Raw genomic sequence first — 22,480 nt, forward strand, 5'->3', positions numbered from 1 at the left:
GGTGGCAACATGGAGTGATCGTAATGCTGCTTTCAGGTCGCTACACTGCCTTTGCAATGCCTCTACCTGTTTCTCTGTTTCCTCTCTTACCAGGACTGCATGTTGCGTGTCCTGATAGGCCTTTTCGTACTGTGTCTGGAAGCTGCTGAGGTGCGCCAGACAAGACTGGTGTGCCCACTTGGCATCATCCACCTCTCCGTCCTTTGCTGCTAAGTTCCTTCCCAACTCTATGTTCTCTTTCCCAACCTCACTTACATCGACCTTGCTCAATATATTCGTTCTATCTCTTTACGGAGCATCCGAACAACCTCCTCTGTGCCTCGCAATTGTGCCAGACAGGACACGATTGCAATCGGCTTGCAAGCTTTTCCCAAGCTTTTCTTATGAATCTCTGACAGATTCTCCCACCAAGTATGTCCTATACTCCCGGGTCCTGTTTCCTCATTGTCACAAAATTCACTCCAAAGGGGCCGTTCCTTCCCTTTGAGATATTTCCTGATTTCCTCTTCCCAAACGGGACACTGTCCTTCTCTGCTGCTGCTCGCTGCAACCACAAATTCCTCAGGGTTCATAAGGCGTTCCATTGCCTTCATTGCCATTTGCTCTATCTGAATGCTCTTTTAAAATGTGGAACGAGGGGTACTAAGGCGATGCTGTAATTACGGGTACAGCTTTCGCTATTTTCTGGAATACAAACTCCCGACAGTTTTTCGCAACAAAAATCTATCAGTTTTACCTTATAGCCCTGTTAGTTACGCATGCATTAACACACTTCCGAATTATGAGGATTGATCAGAACTGCTTGAACACTTGTGGTTTTTCAGTTCCCAATTGGATTCTAATTCAAATTTTGGGTTCTCCCGGAGTGGTTAGGCCACTTCTAAATCGGGTCCCGTCAGGATGTCGCCAGTAATATGTTGCTAACTTTTGGTTGGCTCTTAATTCGTAATTTGCTCTGTTTGTTTAACCTTTGCTCTAGAGTTGCCAGGATACCGCCACGAGGTTCAAGTTCAAGTACTGATCAATAACTCAACAAACCAATTAGTAAGATTCAAATCAAAACACATTTATTATATACAGTAAGTCACTACTTATGCATATAACTCTACTTTCTAGACTATTCTCTATCACTAAAAGGCCTATACTTAGTTCGGAATTGGCCCATCAGGTCAGGGGAACAAATGGCCTTTCGTTCAGGTCCTGAGTCTGCAGGATTCAAAAGCTGGTATGGACTGGTAGCTAGGAGCGCCTATCTCGTAGCGAGCGTTGACTGGAGACTTACTTGGTGGTGCGGCAGCTTCGGCAGTTCACTCTCAAGGGTTGATTCGCTGCTGAGTGACCCTGCCAAGAAGGACGATTTGAACTTGGCGACTCTACTTTATAGTCCCCAGGGGCTTCCTGCCATTCGGGGCGGACCCCGTACCTGGTTCCAAGTGATTGGACTGCGTTCCGATCACTTGGATCAATTTCTCCAATACTGGAGTTGTTCCCTGATCGCTGGGCGGTCCTTGAGTGTCCGTTGGCCTGCCTTTGTCTTGGCTCCTGCTGGCGCCGAGGAGTCTGGCTTGGCCTTATTCACCTTAAGTGTTTAAATTGTGCCCGGGGATCGCTCATTAATATGCAGATGGCTGCTGGTTTCAGTGCTGTCTGGGCTTTTGAAAGTTCTAATACACAGGATTTCTGCACTTGCTAGTTTTTGCCTGTGTTGGCTGAATTTCCCTGCAGCCTTTGCGGATCTCCATTTTAAGTCGGGAAGTGGCCAACCCAGGTGGCTACACTTTCCTTCGGGTGCTCCGGTTTCCTACCACAAGTCCTAAAGACATGCTTGTTAGGTGAAATGGACATTCTAAATTCTGCCTCTGTGTACCCGAACAGGCGCAGGAATGTGGCGACTAGGGGATTTTCACAGTAACTTCATTGTGTTATGGGCGAGGTGTTTTCAGAACCCCAAAATGTATCATGGAGTTCAACCAACCTCTCCCTTTAATGGATTTGTTGCTTTTCCTAGCACACGGCTTTTTCCCTAGGTGTGGGATTACAATTATGGACACGTGGGTTTTTAAACACAAAACACTGTTTATTCCATGAACTCAACTTAACATCTTAAATAAACATTGGGTCTCTTAACGCCCCTTACTTCAAAGATAACTCAGAAAATATTGCAACAGTAAATAATTCATAAAAATGTTCCTTCAAACTTCCAAGAGACTTAACACCTTTAAACAAAATCACATCAGGTTAAAGGCTTCACTATTATAAGTTTAAATCACCCAAATGATCCAGAGATGGTCTTTCATGGCAGAGATCCAGCTCACTGCAAAACACAGACACTCCCCAACTCTTTTCAAAACTTGCAGCTCCCTGGAAACATTCAGACACACACAAGCTGCTTTTTAAACTGAAACTAAAAACCTGTAAAATGGCTGACCTAAAGCCCAGCTCCACCCACTCTCTGACATCACTGTTTTCTTAAAGGTACATTGCTTATACATCTATGTCTTAAAGGTACTCTCACATGACACCTCCCCCCAAGAAAAAAAAATAAACCATCATCTTCAATTAAATGAAAATCAATTATTGTCACAAGTAAGCTTCAAATGAAGTTACTGTGAAAAGGCCCTAGTCACCACATTCCGGCGCCTTCCCGTACCAGCCTCCCTGAACAGGCGCTGGAATGTGGCGACTAGGGGCTTTTCACAGTAACTTCATTTGTAGCTTACTTGTGACAATAATCGATTTTCATTTCATTTCATTTCAAGATGATTTCATTTTTCACTTTTGCACCATCCACTAAGAAATGCACACAGTAAAAATACTTTAATGTTTCACAAAAAACAAACACACACAAACAGGCATAATAGTATAGTCCATTTTTCTTTTCTCTTCTTCCTCCGACCGAAATCCTTCTCGATTGACAGTCTCTTTGAACAAAGTCTCTGCACGATCCAACATTCCTCTACTCCTCGGCAATTCTCTTTAGAATCAGATACTCTAGTTCAATCTGACCACAGAGCCCCTTGCAATCCTCCAATACAGGAGCATTGGTGATCACAGCTTTCGGGCAGTCAAATGCCTGTTGAAAGTCCGCTGTCCATTGGAATTTCTTATGTTTTTTCAGCAATTCCAGCAGTGGAGTAAACACGTCACAAATCTTTTGCACAAAGGTTCGATCAAATTCATTCATGTTAAGAAATCGCATTATTTCCCTACGTCTTGAGGGTATCGGAAACTCCTCAAGGAAAGTGATTCGGGCTTCTCCAAATTTACTTTTGGCTAAGTTCATCACCAAACCCGCCACCTGAAGTTGATCGAAGAACTCCATACGATGTTTTAAATGTTCTTTCCACGTCTAGAAGTTGGAAATAAAAGCAGGTTGCCCCACTTTCTCCATGCAATCCTTCAATGGTGGGACAGGATAAGAGTCCGTTCTTGTAACTGCGTTCACCTTTCTAAAGTCCACACAGAACCGTTGGGTACCGTCTGGTTTAGGTAGCATCTCTATGGGTGAGCTCCATTGGCTGCAACCCACTTCAATTGTGCCATTCTTCAGCATTCTCTAAATCTCTCTGATAACCTGTGCCAATTTTAAAGGATTAAGTCTATATGGATGTTGTTTGATAGGAACAGCATTTCCTACATCTACATCATGTATAGCAATTTTAGTACTTCCCAATATATCTCTACAAACTTGCCCATGTGATATCAATAACTCTTTCAGGTCAGTTTGTTCTTCCTCTGGAAGGTAACTTAACAATTCATCCCAATTTTTAAGAACATCCTCATTTTCTAATTTAATTTGAGGTATGTCAACTTCACAGTCATCTGGATTTGGTTCGTCACTTTGAGTTAGAATTATTAAAACCTCCTTTTTCTCTCCTTCCCTTTCAAAGTACCTTTTAAGCATATTCACATGATACACTTGGTGAGTCTTCCTTCTATCTGGTGTTTTTACTACGTAATTCACCTCACTTAATTTACTTTCAATCTGATACGGTCCACAAAACCTAGCTTTTAAAGGCTCCCCTACCACTGGTAACAACACTAAAACTTTATCCCCACTGGCAAAACTGCAAACGTTGGATTTCTTGTCCACTACCCGTTTCATCACAGTTTGTGCAACTTTTAAATGTTGTCTAGCCAATTCACCTGCTCTATTTAATCGTTCCCTAAAATTTGACACGTAATCCAATAGTGTAATTTCCGATTTCTCACCCACCAATTTTTCCTCAATCAATTTAAGTGGTCCTAAAACCATAAGACATAGGAGCGGAAGTAAGGCCATTCGGCCCATCGAGTCCACTCCACCATTCAATCATGGCTGATTTCAACTCCATTTACCCGCTCTCTCTCCATAGCCCTTAATTCCTCGAGAAATCAAGAATTTATCAACTTCTGTCTTAAAGACACTCAACGTCCCGGCCCCCACCGCCCTCTGTGGCAATGAATTCCACAGACCCACCACTCTCTGGCTGAAGAAATTTCTCCTCATCTCTGTTCTAAAGTGACTCCCTTTTATTCTAAGGCTGTGCCCCCGGGTCCTAGTCTCCCCTGCTAATGGAAACAACTTCCCTACATCCACCCTATCTAAGACATTCATTATCTTGTAAGTTTCTATTAGATCTCCCCTCAACCTCCTAAACTCCAATGAATATAATCCCAGGATCCTCAGACGTTCATCGTATGTTAGGCCTACCATTCCTGGGATCATCCGTGTGAATCTCCGCTGGACCCGCTCCAGTGCCAGTATGTCCTTCCTGAGGTGTGGGGCCCAAAATTGCTCACAGTATTCTAAATGGGGCCTAACTAATGCTTTATAAAGCTTCAGAAGTACATCCCTGCTTTTATATTCCAAGCCTCTTGAGATGAATGACAACATTGCATTTGCTTTCTTGATTACGGACTCAACCTGCAAGTTTACCTTTAGAGAATCCTGGACTAGGACTCCCAAGTCCCTTTGCACTTCAGCATTATGAATTTTGTCACCGTTTAGAAAATAGTCCATGCCTCTATTCTTTTTTCCAAAGTGCAAGACCTCGCACTTGCCCACGTTGAATTTCATCAGCCATTTCTTGGACCATTCTCCTAAACTGTCTAAATCTTTCTGCAGCCTCCCCACCTCCTCCATACTACCTGCCCCTCCACCTATCTTTGTATCATCGGCAAACTTAGCCAGAATGCCCCCAGTCCCGTCATCTAGATCGTTAATATATAAAGAGAACAGCTGTGGCCCCAACACTGAACCCTGCGGGACACCACTCGTCACCGGTTGCCATTCCGAAAAAGAACCTTTTATCCCAACTCTCTGCCTTCTGCCTGACAGCCAATCGTCAATCCATGTTAGTACCTTGCCTCGAATACCATGGGCCCTTATTTTACTCAGCAGTCTCCCGTGAGGCACCTTATCAAAGGCCTTTTGGAAGTCAAGATAGATAACATCCATTGGCTCTCCTTGGTCTAACCTATTTGTTATCTCTTCAAAGAACTCCAACAGGTTTGTCAGGCACGACCTCCCCTTACTAAATCCATGCTGACTTGTCCTAATCCGACCCTGCACTTCCAAGAATTTAGAAATCTCATCCTTAACAATGGATTCTAGAATCTTGCCAACAACCGAGGTTAGGCTAATTGGCCTATAATTTTCCATCTTTTTCCTTGTTCCCTTCTTGAACAGGGTGGTTACAACAGTGATTTTCCAATCCTCTGGGACTTTCCCTGACTCCAGTGACTTTTGAAAGATCATAACTAACGCCTCCACTATTTCTTCAGCTATCTCCTTTAGAACTCTAGGATGTAGCCCATCTGGGCCCGGAGATTTATCAATTTTTAGACCTCTTAGTTTCTCTAGCACTTTCTCCTTTGTGATGGCTACCATATTCAACTCTGTCCCCTGACTCTCCGGAATTGGTGGGATATTACTCATGTCTTCTACTGTGAAGACTGACGCAAAGTACTTATTTAGTTCCTCAGCTATTTCCTTGTCTCCCATCACAAAATTACCAGCGTCATTTTGGACCGGCCCAATGTCAACTTTTGCCTCCCGTTTGTTTTTAATGTATTTAAAGAAACTTTTACTATCATTCCTAATGTTACTGGCTAGCCTACCTTCATATTTGATCCTCTCTTTCCTTATTTCTCTCTTTGTTATCCTCTGTTTGTTTTTGTAGCCTTCCCAATCTTCTGACTTCCCACTACTCTTTGCCACATTATAGGCTTTCTCTTTTGCTTTGATGCATTCCCTAACTTCCTTTGTCAGCCATGGCTGCCTAATCCCCCCTCTGATAACCTTTCTTTTCTTTGGGATGAACCTCTGCACTGTGTCCTCAATTACTCCCAGAAACTCCTGCCATTGCTGTTCTACTGTCTTTCCCACTAGGCTCTGCTCCCAATCGATTTTCGTCACTTCCTCCCTCATGCCCCTGTAGTTACCTTTATTTAACTGTAACACCTTTACATCTGATTCTACCTTCTTTCTTTCAAATTGGAGATTGAATTCTACCATATTATGATCACTGCCTCCTAAGTGCTCCCTTACTTTAAGATCTTTAATCAAGTCTGGCTCATTACATAACACTAAGTCCAGAATGACCTGTTCCCTCGTGGGCTCCATCACAAGCTGTTCCAAAAAGTCCTCCTGTAAACATTCAATGAATTCCCTTTCATAGAACATAGAACATAGAACAATACAGCGCAGTACAGGCCCTTCGGCCCACGATGTTGCACCGAAACAAAAGCCATCTAACCTACACTATGCCATTATCATCCATATGTTTATCCAATAAACTTTTAAATGCCCTCAATGTTGGTGAGTTCACTACTGTAGCAGGTAGGGCATTCCACGGCCTCACTACTCTTTGCGTAAAGAACCTACCTCTGACCTCTGTCCTATATCTATTACCCCTCAGTTTAAAGTTATGTCCCCTCGTGCCAGCCATATCCATCCGCGGGAGAAGGCTCTCACTGTCCACCCTATCCAACCCCCTGATCATTTTGTATGCCTCTATTAAGTCTCCTCTTAACCTTCTTCTCTCCAACGAAAACAACCTCAAGTCCATCAGCCTTTCCTCATAAGATTTTCCCTCCATACCAGGCAACATCCTGGTAAATCTCCTCTGCACCCGCTCCAAAGCCTCCACGTCCTTCCTATAATGTGGTGACCAGAACTGTACGCAATACTCCAAATGCGGCCGTACCAGAGTTCTGTACAGCTGCAACATGACCTCCCGACTCCGGAACTCAATCCCTCTACCAATAAAGGCCAACACTCCATAGGCCTTCTTCACAACCCTATCAACCTGGGTAGCAACTTTCAGGGATCTATGTACATGGACACCTAGATCCCTCTGCTCATCCACACTTTCAAGAACTTTACCATTAGCCAAATATTCCGCATTCCTGTTATTCCTTCCAAAGTGAATCACCTCACACTTCTCTACATTAAACTCCATTTGCCACCTCTCAGCCCAGCTCTGCAGCTTATCTATATCCCTCTGTAACCTGCTACATCCTTCCACACTATCGACAACACCACCGACTTTAGTATCGTCTGCAAATTTACTCACCCACCCTTCTGCGCCTTCCTCTAGGTCATTGATAAAAATGACAAACAGCAACGGCCCCAGAACAGATCCTTGTGGTACTCCACTTGTGACTGTACTCCATTCTGAACATTTCCCATCAACCACCACCCTCTGTCTTCTTTCAGCTAGCCAATTTCTGATCCACATCTCTAAATCACCCTCAATCCCCAGCCTCCATATTTTTTGCAATAGCCTACCGTGGGGAACCTTATCAAACGCTTTGCTGAAATCCATATACACCACATCAACTGCTCTACCCTCGTCTACCTGTTCAGTCACCTTCTCAAAGAACTCAATAAGGTTTGTGAGGCATGACCTACCCTTCACAAAGCCATGCTGACTATCCCTGATCATATTATTCCTATCTCGATGATTATAAATCTTGTCTCTTATAATCCCCTCCAAGACTTTACCCACTACAGACGTGAGGCTCACCGGTCTATAGTTGCCGGGGTTGTCTCTGCTCCCCTTTTTGAACAAAGGGACCACATTTGCTGTCCTCCAGTCCTCTGGCACTATTCCTGTAGCCAATGATGACATAAAAATCAAAGCCAAAGGTCCAGCAATCTCTTCCCTGGCCTCCCAGAGAATCCTAGGATAAATCCCATCTGGTCCCGGGGGCTTATCTATTTTCAGCCTGTCCAGAATTGCCAACACCTCTTCCCTACGTACCTCAATGCCATCTATTCTATTAGCCTGGGGCTCAGCATTCTCCTCCACAACATTATCTTTTCCCTGAGTGAATACTGACGAAAAATATTCATTTAGTATCTCGCCTATCTCTTCAGACTCCACACACAATTTCCCATCCCTGTCCTTGACTGGTCCTACTCTTTCCCTAGTCATTCGCTTATTCCTGACATACCTATAGAAAGCTTTTGGGTTTTCCTTGATCCTTCCTGCCAAATACTTCTCATGTCCCCTGTTTGCTCGTCTTAGCTCTCTCTTTAGATCCTTCCTCGCTACCTTGTAACTATCCATCGCCCCAACCAAAACTTCACACTTCATCTTCACATAGGCCTCCTTCTTCCTCTTAACAAGAGATTCCACTTCCTTGGTAAACCACGGTTCCCTCGCTCGACGCCTTCCTCCCTGTCTGACCGGTACATACTTATCAAGAACACGCAGTAGCTGATCCTTGAACAAGCCCCACTTATCCAGTGTGCCCAACACTTGCAGCCTACTTCTCCACCTTATCCCCCCCAAGTCACGTCTAATGGCATCATAATTGCCCTTCCCCCAGCTATAACTCTTGCCCTGCGGTGTATACTTATCCCTTTCCATCATTAACGTAAACGTCACCGAATTGTGGTCACTGTCCCCAAAGTGCTCTCCGACCTCCAAATCCAACACCTGGCCTGGTTCATTACCCAAAACCAAATCCAACGTGGCCTCGCCTCTTGTTGGCCTGTCAACATATTGTTTCAGGAAACCCTCCTGCACACACTGTACAAAAAATGACCCATCTATTGTACTCAAACTATATCTTTTCCAGTCAATATTTGGAAAGTTAAAGTCTCCAATAATAACTACCCTGTTACTTTCGCTCATATCCAGAATCATCTTCGCCATCCTTTCCTCTACATCCCTAGAACTATTAGGAGGCCTATAAAAAACTCCCAACAGGGTGACCTCTCCTTTCCTGTTTCTAACTTCAGCCCATACTACCTCGGAAGAAGAGTCCCCATCTAGCATCCTCTCCGCCACCGTAATACTGCTCTTGACTAGCAGCGCCACACCTCCCCCTCTTTTGCCTCCTTCTCTGAGCTTACTAAAACACCTAAACCCCGGAACCTGCAACATCCATTCCTGTCCCTGCTCTATCCATGTCTCCGAAATGGCCACAACATCGAAGTCCCAGGTACCAACCCATGCTGCCAGTTCCCCTACCTTGTTTCGTATACTCCTGGCATTGAAGTAGACACACTTCAAACCACCTACCTGAACACTGGCCCCCTCCTGCGACGTCAAATCTGTGCTCCTGACCTCTATACTCTCATTCTCCCTTACCCTAAAACTACAATCCAGGTTCCCATGCCCCTGCTGCATTAGTTTAAACCCCCCCCAAAGAGCACTAACAAATCTCCCCCCCAGGATATTTGTGCCCCTCAGGTTCAGATGTAGACCATCCTGTCTGTAGAGGTCCCACCTTCCCCAGAAAGAGCCCCAGTTATCCAGAAATCTGAATCCCTCCCGCCTGCACCATCCCTGTAGCCACGTGTTTAAATGCTCTCTCTCCCTATTCCTCATCTCACTATCACGTGGCACGGGCAACAACCCAGAGATAACAACTCTGTTTGTTCTAGTTCTGAGCTTCCATCCTAGCTCCCTGAAAGCCTGCCTGACATCCTTGTCCCCTTTCCTACCTATGTCGTTCGTGCCAATGTGGACCACGACTTGGGGCTGCTCCCCCTCCCCCCTAAGGACCCGGAAAACACGATCCGAGACATCACGTACCCTTGCACCTGGGAGGCAACATACCAAACGTGAGTCTCTCACGCTCCCACAAAATCTCCTATCTGTGCCCCTGACTATAGAGTCCCCAATTACTAATGCTCTGCTCCTCTCCCCCCTTCCCTTCTGAGCAACAGGGACAGACTCCGTGCCAGAGGCCTGTACCCCATGGCTTACCCCTGGTAAGTCGTCCCCCCCACAAGTATCCAAAGCGGTATACTTGTTTCCCAGGGGAACGACCGCAGGGGATCCCTGCACTGACTGCTTTTTCCCAGTCCCTCTTACAGTTACCCACCTATCTCCAATCTTTGGTGTAACTAATTCCCTGAAGCTGCTATCTATGACCCCTTCTGCCTCCCGAATGATCCGAAGTTCTTCCAACTCCAGCTCCAGTTCCCTAACTCGGTCTTGGAGGAGCTGGAGATGGCAGCACTTCCTGCAGGTAAAATCAGCAGGGACACTAACTGCATCCCTCACCTCAATCATCCTGCAGGAGGAACATTGCACTCCCTTCCCTGCCATTCCTCTAACTTTCTGCCAAGATCTGGCTAACAACTAAATTAAATTTTTATAAAAAATAATAATAATATAATAAAATATGGTACTTACCTCAGACCAATGGGTTTCCTCTCCACCAGAATTTATTGGTGAGGGTCTTCCCAGACGTCCGCGGGTCGACTTCCTGTTCCCGCCTAAAAAACTAATTTTAAAAAAAGAAAGAAAAATTCTCAGCTCCTGCTGAAATTGACTAACCAGCCAGCTCCACTCACGCCGAAATCGACTGGCCTGCCCCTGCAAAGACAAGTGCTTTTAAAGGTTGACTTACCTCCCAGCAGCCACTTCCTCAATGCTCCCGCTGACAGCATTATTGGGTCCACTGGCAGCATTATTTACCCAGTCCACCTGCATATTGAAGTCCCCCATGATCACTGTGACCTTGCCTTTCTGACATGCACTTTCTATTTCGTGGTGCATTTTGTGCCCCCGGTCCTGACCACTGTTAGGAGACCTGTACATAACTCCCATTATGGTTTTTTTGCCTTTGTGGTTCCTCAACTCTACCCACACAGACTCCACATCATCTGACCCTATGTCATTTAGTGCTATTGATTTAATTTCATTCCTAATTAACAAGGCAACCCCGCCTCCTCTGCCCACCTCCCTGTCTTTTCGATAGGTTGTGAATCCCTGGATGTTTAAATGCCAGTCCTGGACCCCCTGCAACCATGTCTCTGTGATGCCTACCACATCATACCTGCCAGTCACAATCTGGGCCACAAGCTCATCTACCTTGTTCCGTACACTGCGCGCATTTAAATATAGCACCTTTAATTCTCTATTGACCGTCCCTTTTTGTTTTCTTAGTGTGGTGGACCTTGGTTTACTGAGCCTTACCTCATGACCAAAAATTAGTTCAAAAGGACTAAATTTGGTAGACTCATTAGGTGCATCCCTAATTGCAAACAATACGAATGGGATTCCTTTATTCCAATCCTCTGGATAATCTTGACAATACACCCTCAACATTGTCTTTAATGTCTGATGCCACCTTTCTAACGCTCCCTGCGATTCTGGATGGTACGCAGTTGATTTAAATTGTTTTATTCCTAAGCTATCCATAACTTCTTTGAATAACTTTGAAGTAAAATTTGTTCCTTGATCCGATTGAATTTCTGTGGGTAGTCCATATCTAGTAAAGAATTTAAGTCACTCCTCCACAATCCTTTTAGCTGTAATATTACATACTGGAATGGCCTCTGGAAACCTAGTCGACACATCCATTACAGTCAAAAGATATTGATTCCCACTTTTTGTTTTACGAAGCGGTCCGACACAATCGATTAGGACCCTTGTAAAAGGTTCCTCAAATTCTGGAATGGGTATTAAGGGCGCTGGTTTTATCACTGCTTGAGGTTTCCCTATCACTTGACATGTGTGACATGATTGACAAAATGTAACTACATCTTTATGTAGTCCAGGCCAATAAAATTGTTTTTGGGTTTTAGCTTGAGTTTTCCTTATCCCCAAATGACCTCCCACTGGTACATCATGTGCCAGTCGCAACACCTCCTTTCTATACCCTACCGGCAATACTACTTGATGAACTTCTGCCCACTTTTCATCCACCTGCATATGTACAGGCCTCCATTTTCTCATCAAGACATCATTTTTACGGTAATAACACTCTGGTATACTCTCAGATTCCTCTTCCGTATATGCTTTCTGATATATCCATTTTATTTCTACATCTTTCTGTTGTAACTCCGCCAATTTTCCTGAACTAAAAATATCCACCTCATCCTCCACCTGTTCTTGTTCTTTTTCAACCATCTGAACAAAAATCATTTCTGATAATTGCACTTCAGCTTCATCTTCACTCTTTGATTTCTCCTCTTGTCCTTCAACACTTCAGTTGACTGATTTTCCAATGGCTTATCAACCACAGTAGGCATCACTCCACCTGCGATATATATCATTACCCAAGATAAACTGTATTCCTGGACAAGATAGTTTATCTGTTACTCCTACTACCACTTCACCACTCTTCACTGGACTTTCCAACCTTACCTTATATAATGGAATGGTACTCCTCTCACCCTGAATTCCACATATCACCACCTTTTCTGGCAACATTCTTCCCAAACTACATAATTCCTCATCTCTTACCATTAAAGATTGACTAGCCCCTGTATCTCTTAAAATTGTAACTTCTTTACCTGCTCCTCCTGATACACATGAGTAAACTTTACCCACACAAGTAAATTCTTTTAATACATCTGGCACCTTCTTAACAATTACTTCTTGAACAGGCTGTACAATCTGCACCTCCTTCGCTTCCCTTGGGCTTTCCTTTACCACTCTTAACAAACCCCACTGTCTTATCCTGTTTTACCACATCAGCCTTCCAGTGCCTTTCTTCAACCACCAACACTGTGACTTCACATGGCCTAGTTTATTACAGTGAAAACAGTTGAAATTTTTCATTTCTTTTCCACCCTCCTGGATTTCTTTTTTAATCTGAGGTACACTCTCTTTATTGTCTTCCATCAGATCACCTTTACCTTTACCACTTGAGTATTTCTCATGTCCCCAGTTTCTATCCCTCACCGGCTGAAACTAATGTCGGAAACCAATCTTTGATTTATGAACTAATTCATAATCATCTGCCATTTCCGCTGCCAATCCCGCAGTTTTAACCCTCTGTTCTTCCACATGAGTTCTCACTACATCAGGAATTGAATTTTTAAACTCCTCCAAAAGTATAATTTCTCTCGAGAGCTTCATACGTTTGGTCTATTTTCAAAGCCCTTATCCACCTATCAAAATTACTCTGTTTGAGCCTTTCAAACTCCATGTATGTTTGACCAAATTCCTTAAATTTCTAAATCTTTGTCTGTAAGCTTCAGGCACTAGCTCATATGCACTTAAGATGGATTTCTTCACCTCCTCTGTTGAAGGCTGTGATGGTAGTGTGGCGACCAGAATTGAACACTGTACTCCAAGTGTGGCCTAACTAAGTCCAATTTTTCGGCTTGTACAAAGGTCCACGCAATTGGGCAAGTGCACTAGCTAGCATTGGCCGAATCTTGAATATATCGTATGGAAAGGGAGAGAGTTAGTGAGGGAGATTTTGAGAGTGGACAGGAGATACGCAGAGGCCCCGGAGGAAAGATTACTTGGGGAAAGACGACGGCTCCAGACAGAGTTTGACCTGTTGACCACAGGGAAGGCGGAGGCACAGTGGAGGAAAGCGCAGGGGCGACCTACGAGTATGGGGAAAAGGCTAGTCAGATGCTGGCACACCAGCTCCGTAAGAGGATGGCAGCGAGGGAAATAGGGGGAGTCAAAGATGGAAGGGGAGCCATGGTTCGGAGTGCAATGAAAATAAACGAGGTATTCAAGGCCTTTTATGAAGAGCTGTACAGATCCCAGCCCCAGCGGGGGAAGAGGGGATGAGACGATTCCTAGATCAGCTGAGATTCCTGAGGGTGGAGGAGCAAGAGGTGGCTGGTTTGGGGGCACCAATTGGGTTGGAGGAGCTGAGCAAGGGTTTGGGGAGCATGCAGGCGGGGAAGGCCCCAGGACCGGACGGATTCCCGGTGGAGTTCTATAGGAAGTACGCAGACCTGTTGGCCCCGCCACTGGTGAGGACCTTTAATGAGGCAAGAGAGGAAGGGACCCTGCCCCGACAATGTCGGAAACGACAATTTCTTTGTTCCTAAAGCGGGACAAGGACCCACTGCAATGTGGATCGTACAGGCCGATCGCGCTCCTCAATGTGGATGCAAAGTTGCTGGCAAAAGTGCTGGCCACGAGGATCGAGGACTGTGTCCCGGGGATAATCCACGAGGACCAGATGGGATTTGTAAAGGGCAGGCAACTAAACACCAATGTGCGGAGGCTCTTAAACGTGATAATGATGCCATCGGAGGAGGGAGAGGCGGAGATAGTGGCAGCTATGGACGCGGAGAAGGCCTTTGACCGAGTACAGTGGGAGTACCTCTGGGAGGTGCTGCGTAGGTTTGGGTTCGGGGTAGGGTTTATCAATTGGGCTAAGCTCCTTTACAGAGCCCCGATGGCGAGTGTAGTGACGAACCGGCGGAGGTCGGAGTACTTTCGACTGTACCGAGGGACGAGACAGGGGTGCCCCCTGTCCCCCCTGTTGTTCGCATTGGCGATCGAACCATTGGCCATGTCATTGAGGGAGTCTAATAAATGGAGGGGGGTGGTCCGAGGGGAGAAGAGCATCGGGTGTCGCTATATGCAGATGACCTGTTGCTGTACGTGGCGGATCCAATGGAGGGGATGGTGGAGGTCATGCAGACTCTAAGGGAGTTTGAGGAGTTTTCGGGCTATAAGCTCAATGTAGGGAAGAGTGAGCTCTTTGTATTACAGGCGGGGGAACAAGAAAGAGGGATAGGGGACCTACCGCTGAGGAGGGCGGTGGAGAGCTTTCGGTATCTGGGGATCCAGATAGCCAGGAGTTGGGGGACCCTACATAAACTGAATCTGACGAGGTTGGTGGAGCAAATGGAGGAGGATTTCAAAAGATGGACATGTTACCGCTCTCGCTGGCGGGTAGAGTGCAGTCGGTCAAAATGGTGGTCCTTCCGAGGTTTCTGTTTGTGTTTCAGTGCCTTCCCATCGTGATCACTAAGGCCTTTTTTAAGAGAGTAGGCAGAGGAGTATTATGGGGTTTGTGTGGGCGAATAAGACCCCGAGAGTAAGGAGAGGGTTCCTGGGACGCAGTAGGGACCGAGGAGGGTTGGCGCTGCCAAACTTGGGGAGCTACTACTGGGCAGCAAATGTGGCGATGATCCGCAAGTGGGTTATGGAGGGAGAGGGGCGGCATGGAAGAGGATGGAGATGGCGTCCTGTAAAGGAATGAGCCTGGGGGCGTTGTGACGGCACCGCTGCCGCTCTCGCCGACAAAGTATACCACGAGCCCGGTGGTGGCGGCAACGCTAAGGATCTGGGGCCAGTGGAGACGGCAATGGGAGCATCGGTGTGGTCCCCGATCAGGGGTAACCACCGGTTTGTCCCGGGGAAGATGGACGGGGGGTTCCAGAGCTTGGCATCGGGCGGGGATTGGAAGAATGGGGGATCTGTTCATCGACGGGACGTTTGCGAGCCTAGGGGCACTGGAGGAGAAGTTCCAATTACCCCGGGAAATGCCTTTAGATATATGCAGGTGAGGGCTTTTGTGAGGCGACAGGTGAGGGAATTCCCGTTGCTCCCGGCACAAGAAGTTCAAGATAGGGTGGTCTCGGGTGTATGGGTCGGGGAGGGCAAGGTGTCGGAAATACACCAGGAGTTGAAAGAAGAGGGGGAAGCGCTGGTAGAAGAGTTGAAGGGTAAATGGGAGGAGGAGCTGGGGGAGGAGATCGAGGAAGGTCTGTGGGCTGATGCCCTAGGTAGGGTTAATTCCTCCTCCTCGTGTGCCAGGCTCAGCCTGATACAATTTAAGGTGGTCCACAGAGCGCACTTGACGGGGGCGAAGTTGAGTAGGTTCTTTGGGGTAGAGGACAGATATGGAAGGTGCTCAGGGAGCCCGGCGAACCATGTCCATATGTTTTGGTCATGCCCGGCACTGGAGGGGTTCTGGAGAGGAGTGGCGGGAGCAATATCTCAGGTGGTGAAAGTCCGGGTCAAGCCAAGCTGGGGGCTAGCAATATTTGGAGTAGTGGACGAACCGGGAATGCAGGAGGCGAAAGAGGCCGGCATTCTGGCCTTTGCGTCCCTAGTAGCCCGGCGAAGGATCTTGCTAATGTGGAAGGAGGCGAAGCCCCCCAGCCTGGAGGCCTGGATAAATTATATGGCTGGGTTCATAAAGTTGGAGAGGATTAAGTTCACATTGAGAGGGTCTGCGCAGGGGTTCTACAGGTGGTGGCAACCGTTCCTAGACTACCTCGCGGAGCGTTAGAGGAAGGTCGGTCAGCAGCAGCAGCAACCTTGGGGGGGGGGGGGGGGGGGGGGGAGGGTGGAGGGGACGTCCTGGGGGGGGGGGGGGACTGCCTGAGAGGGTGGATGAGAAAGAGATAACATGAAGGGTTGGGGAAACTGGCACGTACGGGTGAGGGCCAGTGTACAAAGCTGTGTAAATATATCATTTTGCCCTGTATATACTTGCTCTGCGCGATTTCTCATTTTTTTTTGTTACGGGGGTGGGGGGGGGGGGGTTATTGTTTGTAAGGGAGAAAAATTGTGTTAAAAAACTTAAATAAATATATTTTTTTTAAAAAAGAATATTATCTGAAAGAATAGCTAGATTATGGGCGGAATTTACCGGCTTTTCACGTCGGTGGGATATTCCGCTTCCACTGACGGCCCACAGGTTTCCCGCCGACGAGGGGTGCAGTCAACGGAAAATCCCATTGATAACGGCAGGAGCAGAAAATCCCCCTGGCGGGCTGCCTCCGCCGCCAAAAAAACGCACTGGGTTGGTCAGTAAATCCTGCCCCAAATTTCCACTAATCTTGAACAGCACAAGCATCTCACAGTTATTGATAATTTAGTAGTTTTCAACGCGGGATTAGTCGTACAGAGAACACTTGGGCTGATATTCTTCAAAGACTTTACCAAGGTTATCTAGGAGGAACAAAATGTTGTGCGAGAGCACTGCAGTCAGTCTGTAGTCCAGGCATTATTCAATACAATAAATGATTTCTAACTGCCTTACTTGTGCCATAAACAGCCAAGAATAAAAAAGAACCGCTGTTACCTTTTATGTTTTTCATCAAGGTCATGGGAGGATCTGGGAATGGACTTATTGAATTTTGGGGGAATGGCTTCCTTCTTGTCATTATGGTGGATTGAAGTAAACAGAGTTCATAGTATTATAGCAGAAGCAGTCATATGATCCCTCAAAAGAATTTATGTCACCACATAGCATCCTGAACATCATATTACGACAATGGGCTGCAATTTGCAAATGAGCTATTCCACAATTCTGCAAATGAATATGACATTGATGTGGAGATGCCGGCACTGGACTGGGATAGGCACAGTAAGAAGTCTTACAACACCAGATTAAAGTCCAACAGGTTTGTTTCGAATCACTAGCGTTCGGAGCGCAGCTCCTTCCTCAGGTGAATGAAGAGGTGGGTTCCACAGTCGGGGAACATTTCAGCAGTCAAGGGCATTCAGCCCTGATCTTTAGGTAAGCATTCTCCAAGGCGGCCTTCAAGCCATGCAACAACACAGAATCGGCGAGCAGAAACTGCTTGCCAAGTCCCACATGTATGAGTACGGCCTCAACCGGGACCTTGGATTCATGTTGCATTACATTCACCCCCCCCCCCCCCCCCCCCCCCACACCAACCATCTGACTTGGGCTTGCAAAATCCTACCAACTGTCCTGGCTTGAGACAATTCACATTTCTTTAACCAGTGATTATCTATCTCTCCAGTCGCACTGTCTGGACCTGTAAAGACTCAATTACCTGCAAAAACCCGCATTCAAAGTATCACCTTGCATCATAGAATTTGTCTATATGTGTGTCTGTGGAACCCACCTCTTCATTCACCTGAGGAAGGAGCTGTGCTCCGAAAGCTAGTGATCGCAACAAACCTATTGGACTTTAATCTGGTGTAAGACTTCTTACTGTGAATATTACATTGTTCATGTAACCAGTTCAGCTTGCTATCCTCAAGTGAATGAGGAAGCTGAGAAAGGGGTACTTAGTCTAGCTCTTTTGAGTTATAAAACCTTGTCACTATAACATGATCTTTCACCATCAAAGTTACTAATGGGTAAGAGATTGAGAACGGTTTCCATCTCCAACACAAAATCATCATCAATGGCCACAAGAGGATAAAACAGCATTGGAAGAACAGAGAAGCAACCAGGCCGGGATCTTTAATTACAGTCACAGAGCACATGGGTTATCAGTGCTGAAGCCTGGGGAAAGAATGTGAGCCTGAGACCAACAGAAAGAAGGCACGATCCTTGAAAAATTATTTCACCAAGATCAAACAGGTTAAGATAAGCCAGGTTATCTGAGGCTGAGTAAGGCTTTGGTCAGACACCATTTGGAGATTGTGAGCAGTTCTGGGCCCTGTATCTCAGGAAGGATGTGCTGAGGAGGTTCACAAGAATGATCCCTGGAATGAAGGGCTTTTCGTATGAGAAACGATTGAGGACTCTGGCTCTGTACTCGTTGGAGTTTAGAAGGATGAGGGGGGATCTTATTGAAACTTATAGGATACTACGAGGAATGGATAGAGTGGACCTGGAGTGGACGTGGAAAGGATGTTTCCACTTGTAGAAAAAACTAGAAGCAGAGGATACAATCTCAGACTAATGGGACGATCCTTTAAAACAGAGATGAGGAGGAATTTCTTCTGCCAGAGGGTGGTGATTCTGTGGAACTCTTTGAACAAACAAAGAACAAAGAAATGTACAGCACAGGAACAGGCCCTTCGGCCCTCCAAGCCCATGCCGACCATGCTGCCCAACTAAACTACAATCTTCTACACTTCCTGGGTCCGTATCCCTCTATTCTCATCCTATTCATGTATTTGTCAAGATGCCCCTTAAATGTCACTATTGTCCCTGCTTCCACCACCTCCTCCGGTAGCGAGTTCCAGGCACCCACTACCCTCTGTGGAAAAAACTTGCCTCGTACATCTACTCTAAACCTTGCCCCTCTCACCTTAAACCTATGCCCCCTAGTAATTGACCCCTCTACCCCAGGGAAAAGCCCCTGACTATCCACTCTGTCTATGCCCCTCATGATTTTGTAGACCTCTATCAGGTCGCCCCTCAACCTCCTTCGTTCCAGTGAGAACAAACCGCAGAAGACTGTGGAGGCCAATTCACTGAGTGTCTTTAAGACAGAGATAGATAGGTTCTTGATCAATAAGGGGATCAGGGTTATGGGGAGAAGGCAAGAGAATGGGGATGAGACAAATATCAGCCATGATTCAATGGCGGAGCAGACTCGATGGGCCAAGTGGCCTAATTCTGCTCCTATGTCTTATGGTCTTATCATAGCAGAAACAGTAGCATGTTAGTATCCTTAGAGAGAAAGCCAACTCAGGCTTACTGCCTCGATACTGATGAAGGAAAAGAAAGACTGAGCTCTACAGTCACCCAGGAGAAGAACACTCATACCGACAGAAGGGAGAGTACAGATTATCTTTAACTTCAAAAGGAAATCAAAATGAGATTAAGGAGACTAGTCAAGGCACTTCAGAGAATAAGATAAAAGCAAATTACTGCAGTTGCTGGAATCTGAAACAAAAGCTGAAATACTGGACAATCTTAGCAGGTCTGACAGCATCTGTGGAGAGAAGGGACCTAACCTTTCAAGTCTGAATGACTCTTTGTCAAGGCTAGGGCTAGCTGTCAGACCTTCTGAGATTGTCCAGTATTTTATGTTTTTACCTCAGAGGCTAACCATGTGAAGGCTGAGACTTTTGAGCTAATTACAGGAAAATGTAATCGGTAGGGATAAAGACTGGGTGAGCTGTAAAGTGTTAACATCATGGTGCTGATATAATAATTGTTGGGTGAATATTTTCACAAGTGAGCAAAAGAAGCAATTTATTGTCGCAGAGCTCTGGGAGAAAGGGCCTGGACCTCTCGGTCCTGCCAGCACACTATCTCCCAGAACTGTGACTTAAACTGTGTTAATATACCCTTTCAAAGCAGAATTAGTTTGCATTCTCATTTACATACAGCCAATCAATTCTCTTAGTATCACAGTTCATTCCATATATAGTTATCAATTCTTTACACAGTAGTTTACATTTGTCCAATCCATATGTTGTGCGCGTGATTACATAAGGTCATAAGGCCATGAGTTGCCAGTCATAAGATCATGAGTTGCCAGTCCTGGATGTGGTCGCAGCTGTTTTGACAGCTTAGAATAACAGCTCCTGCAGTCCATGGAGCACTGGCCACTACTGACCCATTGTTTTTGGAGGATACATCTGTTAGAGTCACTCTTAGTCTAAAGTTCACTGTCTCAGCAGGAAAACACCATGTAGCAACTTAAAGGCAAACATTAATTCATATCCATGCATGTTATAAAAGCAGAAAGTTTACACTAACAATAATGATGTCAGATCACCTGACTGAGAAGTGAGAGAGACCTGGAAGGAAGAGAAGCTCATGCATTGGTCAAAATGTACAAATACTTCCTGCAATTAAAGAGTAATGGTTATGAGAAATTGCAGACTCAAGCAGCATACTTTGGGAGAATAGACATTCCCCAAAGCTCCCTGACCACACTACGAAACAAGGAATAGGAAGCCCAAGGTGTGATTTGGGGATAAGAACCGTCCTCCATCATAGCAGTCGGGTTGGGTCAGGTGGTTAAAAAAGTATAGTCAGGAGAGGAGGCTTCATCCCACAGTATTCCATCCACGAGCCAGGTTTCAGCCAAATTCCGGATGTCAGTGCACAATGAGATGGTAGAGAGCAAGCTTTTTAGTTGTGAGTAATTGGTTATTTTGGGGAGAAATATGGTGAAGGCAGGCTCGCTAGCAGAATCTAAGGGGGCAGTTGTGGATGTTGTGATTGAAACAGACAGGAACATTTGATAAGGTTAGCCCTCAGTGGGTCTGCTTCAGAAAATGCCTGGTATAGAGAAGCTGTGTGCCATAGTCTAGTTTCCTCCCTGCCACAGTACCAAAACAATTCTTAGCATAATCACAAAATACATCCTATGTGCCTGGGAGAAAGCAGAACTTACCCTACTTGTCCTGCTCAACCTGTCTGCAGCCTTTGACATTGTTGACCACATCATTCTCCTCCAATGCTTCCCAATTGTTGTCCAGCTTACCTGGTTGCATTTTTATCTATCTAATTGTAGTCAAAGAACCACTGGCAATGGCTTCTCTTCCTAGTCCCACACTGGGTGTCCCCCCAAGGATCGGTCCTTGGCCCATTCAATTTCCCATCTCAATGCTTTTTCTTAGTGACATCATCCTAAAGCAGTGTTAGTTCTGACTTGTACACTGACCACACCAAGCTCTCACCACAACCTCTCTCAACTCCTGTACTGTTGCTAAACTATCAGATTGCTTTTCTGTAGCCATTGCTTTTGAACTCCAAACTCTATTCCTCTCCCTGACAACAGTCTGTGATTAAGCCAACCTGTTCACAAACTTAGGGAGACCTGAATAGGGAGAACTTTCCATAGGGACACCTGCAATAGGAGGATCCCCCATGGGACCCCATGAATAGAGAGCCTCCCCTCCAGAACCCCATGAATAGGGAGACCCCAAGGGACTTCGTGAATAGGGAGAGTGATTGAAATGAAGTTAGTGCTTGGAATACACTTACCTCTTTTAGATGTGGTCAATGTTTGTAAACATTAGGGTTTCACCACTTAGAGTCTCTGATCCATGAAGGGAGATGAATGGATCAAGGCTGCAGCTGGTTTATGGAAGCTGTCAATCACAGTCCACTATAAAACCACATCCCATAACACCACCTAATAGGCACAACTTTTGGACACTAAGGGGCAATTTAGCGTGACCAATCCACCTAACCTGCACATCTTTGGACTGTGGGAGGAAACCGGAGCACCCGGAGAAAACCCACGCAGACACTGGGAGAACATGCAAACTCAACACAGACACTCATTCAAGGCCGGAATTGAACCCAGGTCACTGATGCTGTGAGGCAGCAGTGCTAACCACTGTGCCACAGTGGTAATGACACAACTCTATGGTAAAAGTACGTCAAAAACCTGAAAATTTGGGACCTGATATTAGAGCAGCCCATTGGTTGGCATTCAGGTCTTCAGCAAAGAGTTAGTAAATCAATGTTTACCAACATGCAGTGTATAAAGGGGAATTCATACAGAGGTCCAGCCACTGCACGAAGATAAACCGGCCTAATATCTGACTGAACTATGTTCAATGCTAATGTCATGTATACTATGTGAAAGAGAGTGTTATGTTAATGAACCACTCTGAGTACATTGAACTATATG

The 22,480-nt window shown here is 45.8% G+C and overlaps 1 long non-coding RNA gene across 1 annotated transcript in view; it reads right to left on the bottom strand.

Annotated features, from left to right (window-relative positions):
- Positions 1-2,863: 2,863 nt before the first annotated feature.
- LOC140403725 (uncharacterized) overlaps positions 2,864-22,480 on the bottom strand; it is a 163,805-nt gene continuing 144,188 nt past the window's right edge. The window contains exon 4 of the long non-coding RNA XR_011938403.1: positions 2,864-3,574. This is a non-coding gene — a long non-coding RNA (uncharacterized lncRNA). The remainder of the gene's footprint in view (positions 3,575-22,480) is intronic.

This window comes from Scyliorhinus torazame, chromosome 29 (assembly GCF_047496885.1).
Source record: "Scyliorhinus torazame isolate Kashiwa2021f chromosome 29, sScyTor2.1, whole genome shotgun sequence".
Taxonomy (NCBI): domain Eukaryota; kingdom Metazoa; phylum Chordata; class Chondrichthyes; order Carcharhiniformes; family Scyliorhinidae; genus Scyliorhinus; species Scyliorhinus torazame.